Consider the following 6,000-nt stretch of genomic DNA (forward strand, 5'->3'; position numbering starts at 1 on the left):
TTTAAATGGAAGTTTGAAAATTTTTTAACCTTGTAACATTTTCCCCTAAGACGCTCAATATTAATTATTTCAAAATATATGTTATTATTGAACGCTATTGAGTTTTGTTCAGATCAATGGCTGATTTAGTTAGTTCTGGATTAATTAATATCAAGGTCTCTGGAAATTACGAGTATAGATGCTGCCAGCGTAACGATAGTTACTAACCAACCATGTTACCACATGTTACAATAACTATTCAATCCGACGAGCACCTGATAGATAGGCAACCTGACGAACAGTGCGGAATCATTCGTTTAGTTGTCACTCAACCCATGGAATCCGCCTTTTGGTAGGCAATTAATTTGTCATTTGAACTTTTAATAGCCGTGGGAGGTTGAGTAGTTTTATCTCGTTTTAAATACTGGAGTCTGAAAAAATTTCCTTTTAATTAAGGAAGGGTCAAAATCTCACTGTGGGTGGATTAATCTGGATTTTTAACTTGCATGAGCTCGAAACATCCATGAAAATCGTTATCTTCTTCTTCTTATTGGCATTGCATCCCCACACTGGGACAGAGCCGCCTCGCAGCTTAGTGTTCATTAAGCACTTCCACAGTTATTAACTGCGAGGTTTCTAAGCCAGGTTACCGTTTTCGCATTCGTATATCATGAGGCTAGCACGATGATACTTTTATGCCCAGGGAAGTCGAGACAGTTTCCAATCCGAAAAATGCCTAGACCGGCACCGGGAATCGAACCCAGCCACCCTCAGCATGGTCTTGCTTTGTAGCCGCGCGTCTTACCGCACGGCTAAGGAGGCCCCCCCTGAAAATCGTTATAGCTAAGCCATAAAAGCAGTCTATGATTAGCTAGGGCATATTACCCCACCTTACCCTACATAGGGCAAGCGGTGTGAGCCTGCGGAGGTCCTTCGTTGCAATAAACGCCATGATCTCCGGTGTCATACTCCCTTCGGTTAACACGCGTGATATCACAATCGCCCGACTCGACAAATACACTTTGTATTCAAGCCAAAACAGCTGACAGATACCAATCTCATTAGTCTGTGTGAATGCTAGTCACCGACGAAGGGTGCTGCTCCAGATCATCGCTGATCTGAATAATGTTCAACCTTTTCCCTATGGGTCACTCAAGGCATTATGTGTTGGTCTTCTTACCAAATGTACAGAAAGTATGGTCTGAGCTGCGCTGGCGGTGATGATAATAATCCTCATGATTTTGGCATGTTTGTCTTAGATTTTACTAAATCCATCTTGCTTTTTGTAAGCCGTCTGGAAGGAGTACATATATATTCGAAATATGACTACTATTGAATATTACTAGTGTCCAATCTACGAAGTACATTAATGGATCTTCCCTAACATTAGCATATTACTAACAGCATAGTAATTCTAAATACTTTTAGCAAAACATGAAAACAAATAAGAACAATTTTTAGATGTTAAGAAAAATCATATGTGAATATGTACGTTATGTGGAAGATATTGATTTGGAAAATGTATTCGAGGTAACCACTTTCGGTTCGATAGGACTCGAACCCATGACCCTACAGTACGCTAGACTAGACTCGAGATTCCCAGATTGGACGCATAGTCAAATCACTCGCAATCCATTTCTCAAGCCAATACTTCCACATGTGTATAGTACACGTCCACATTGGAGGAGCGTGAGTATTTAGAATGTCTGGCGGCTATACACATTCTTCATCAGCAACTGTACTGATCAAGTGAGGTTGTGTAAGCTATTTGCCAATCGACGGAGGTCCTTCGTAGCTTAGTTGGTTAAAGCACCAGTCTAGCGTACTGTAGGGTCATGGGTTCGAGTCCCATCGAAGGGAAAGTGGTTACCTCCAATATATTTTCCAAATCAATATCTTCCACATAACGTACATATTCATATATGAGTTTTCATAACATTTTAAATTAACGTCCAAGTCGGGTGGTTTAATCCCCGGAAATAGGCAATTAACTTTGATTGAAATTTTTAGATATTACGTTATTGCGTCCAATCAGCATTGTAAATGTAATATAAATGTCGGTGAAAATAGAATCATTTACCCATAACGAGCCTATACAACAATGCAGAACTCAGTCCCATCAATAGAGGGAAGACTATGTAATTGCTCTATCAATTTATTCAACTCATTATAAGAAAATGCGCACGATCATGCTCTTGCTTCTTCCGATAAACAAAAAGTGCCTACCTTAAGCTAGTGTAATGAAATAGTTGTCCGTTATAGAAAATCCCCCCGCGTTGAAGTAGGTCACACATTAATGCCAGATGTGGCACGGAAAGGATCCAAATGGCGGTATGTAATAAATCAGTCAGGGGTGTGAATCATTTCCACGTCAGTGACAGTGTACAAACCAACCTAAGCCGTCATTTCCCCGAATATGCCCGAGGGCGGAACAAATATTATGTTCAACATTTGGCTGGGGCAGGAGTTTGATTTCGTGGCCAAATTTAATTATTGGGGGAAGGAATTTAAAATTTTGTATGAATCAAAAATTTAAATATTAAGCTTCAAAATTAAAAAAAAACTAAAAGCAATATGATTTTATTTATTTTTTTACCTTTCACGTACACTAAGTGTGTACTTAAAAGTTACAGGTTCACTTAAAATCCTAACTTTTTTTAAAAGCCTGCCATGAGACGAGTTAGTACTACATATTCCAATTAATTTCACAACGTGATGACAGGTAAAGACATTCCACTAAAAGAGCTTAATAATTTTCTTTTGTAAGAAGGCTCGGAGACGTGTTAATGTTTTAAAAAAAATAATAAATATATAAATAAAAGCAAACAAATGCATATAAATGTGATCTGAGAAAAAGTAGAAGGTTGCATCAAAGACACGACCCCAAATCGAACGTAGAAAAATGCGATAGTGGATGCGAAATTCGATCATCAACATTTTGTGCATGTTTATAAAAGATGGCTAAAAGATTAAATGTAGGCAATTTACTGTAAAGGTGAAGTTTCAACATTGCTAGACAAAACTGAATTTATATGCATGAATTGGTCATTATTGAATTGGTTAAATGCATTGAATTGGTCACAGTAATTGTAAAAAGTCTTGAAGAATTACTTATCGAATAAAATGTAATTTTACTTTAAAAAAAATTAGATCTATTCTCCTCAAGTACTGTTAGGTGAATTGAACTGTTTTTTTTTCATTTTTTTTCTATTCATGTTGTTAGTGGTTAAGTATTTATTTAGGATTTTCCAGTAATTTTCTTCATTAGAGGTCTTTCTTGTGTGATCAATATATAAAATATTATGTAAAACCAGGATTGCCGAGAGCTTTTTTTTTGTTCCATGTCATGTTTGGTATACATCATTCAAATTGAATGTTCTTTCGCCTATAGTTTATGACCTCTATTGTTGGCAAAATTATCATCCGTTTTTTCCGCTGTGTTTGGCTGTCAATCAGAAATGTAAACATGCTTTTATCATCCCCCATTTTAGCCCGCTGGCTAGTTACACTACACTTCCTGATATACAAGAGCCGTTTCGGTAGTTGGCTCGAAAGAAGTAGGTATGTAGGCAAACGCCGCCTAATTGGTTCTTTTTAGCGAAAATCCCCCCGAATGTTCGTTTTACGATTTATCACCTCTGCAGGTGACTCTATGTAGGGTACCTGTGCCTTTTCTTGATTACAAGTATCTAGCATTTAAAAAAAATACAAAGAAAGATAATAAAAGATGAAGATAAATTATAAGAGAATTTGATCACTTTATATATTTGTTGAGATAGAACCAATATTGTAGCGTAAGATAGAGTATGGAATCGTACCCCTATAATGGTGAAACTGCTAATCAAATTAACAATTATGTACTAACAGTGTCGAACGCCATTATATCATGAGGATTTGTATTTTGAATAATAATAGAGTGCTGTATTTATTTATATTATTTTATCAAATAAGCATTATTTCGCCAGGTTGATTCGATCAGAATGTGCCAGACGACATCAGTCTGTGCTTTCAATCCTAATTTAGGGCATGAAAACCACATAGCATTTTCTCACACTATATTCATGTGGCATACATGCTTCTCTGACCTGATTTCAGCGTACAAAGTTTTTTAGATGAGAAAAATTATTCTATTGACTGTTTTTAATTTGATTACAACCGGATTGACCGCTTCAAAAGGTTATGACGTAAATAGTTGATCAAATAACAAAGGTTGGTGTTTTGGGCAATTACGAGAAAGGCAATATCATCATTTAATGACTAAATCATTATTTGGCTTTTTACGCACAATAAAATTGTCATGATAGGCTCATTTCCAAACATAATTGTGTTCAATCTGCTTATCTCCTCAAGCATTTCCTAGAGATCTGAAGCTGGAAAATTTAAGTCCTTGGCGCATGTTCCCAGACTCGTACCCGGTACCACAACGGTTCACTGCCACAGGTGATTTTCGTATTGCGGCCATTCCTTCAGGATAACCTTACACAGAAGAGTTCATATACTACATTAGCAGCCTAAACAGTTCATGTTTATGTTCAATTCTATCAAAAACAATTGCAATCAAGGACTAGTACAAGGACTTTAAAGAGTAAGTATTTGATAAATTATTGTTGAAGTTAATTCGTCTTGTTCCGTTTTATTCATTCAAAAAGGGATGAATTGCTCGTCACCAAAGTTTTACACAATAGTACGATCAAAGATGAACGTCTCTGTTCTCTGTAGTTTTATTGTACTTTTCCCAACACTGCACTGGTTGCATTCGATTGTTTTCTGTTGAAAATGAGCCAGATTCGGAAGTAATGTCCAGCAATACTAATTTAAGAACGTTAAAAAAAACTCAGAAAAAATATTTTAAGCTCTTTTTAGTGGAATGTATTCAACCGTCTAAGACGAGTTTAGTACTCTCCATTTAATTCCACTACGTTTCGTTTGGAAATTCGTAGTGGAATTAAATGGAGAGTACTAAACTCGTCTTAGACGGTTGAAAAAAAAATGTTTTAAGCTGTTCTACGGGAAGTTTTGCATTGAATGTGAACAATTATTGTAAATAATGGTGCCTATCAACCTATCAGTGCTATTTTAGACTTTCCTTGTATGCTCAATATATTTTCTAATGCACAAGAAATACACCTACACATCTAGATGGATCAAAACGTTTTACCCGTATTTAAAAATACTGAAATTGTAGCAAATATTGTACATGGATGTACTCTACTTGTTTTTGGTAGGTCAAACTATACAATTGCACACACAGACACAACATTCAGCACTCAGCAAAAAAGCTTAATATTGAACAGACAAAAAATTGAGCTGCAATATCACTAATTCAATTAGCATAGATTAGCATTCATCGTCGCGGACTTGCGCCGTTATAATAAGCATAGCCTAAACTGCATTACTGACAGAGATACCATTATGCCATCATAAAGACAAAAATAGTAACCATCTATGATGCCAGACTTTTGAAATTTGGGACAGATTTTTATGTGTTTATCAGCTTTTCCGATGATTTCCGATGATTCACCTTGTAACATGTTACATCATCGGGTTCTATTTGTTTTCAAATTTAGGTTCATATTTAAATCAATGGCAACAGCAAAATAAGATGTGTGTGTTACTTCCGCGCTTTTTACAAAGATACGGAAATGCTAACATCACCTTTCAAACTTATAGCCTATTCAGATTGGGCTATTTATGACTTTGTTAAGTGAGAGGGTATCCAATTATTACGAGGTGTTCAGACTGCAGCAAGATAATATATCTTGACGTTTCCATGTTTCCTCACTTGCACGCTAATACAGGGTTGAACTCAAGGAGAGTTTTAAAATTTAATTTGCGAAATCAAGCATTTGTGTGGCGACAATCGAACATTTTTTTCTGAACAAAGTTTCTACGAAAAAAAAATATAAAAAAAAATATTAAAAGGGATTTTCGAAAAATATTTAAAGCTCTCATTAAGGATAATGAGCGAAGCTACATTCATTAGTTAGGTGCGCCGTTATTCGGGGAATCAGACTATTCCTC

The sequence above is a fragment of the Armigeres subalbatus genome, chromosome 3 (assembly GCF_024139115.2).
Source record: "Armigeres subalbatus isolate Guangzhou_Male chromosome 3, GZ_Asu_2, whole genome shotgun sequence".
NCBI classification, from domain to species: domain Eukaryota; kingdom Metazoa; phylum Arthropoda; class Insecta; order Diptera; family Culicidae; genus Armigeres; species Armigeres subalbatus.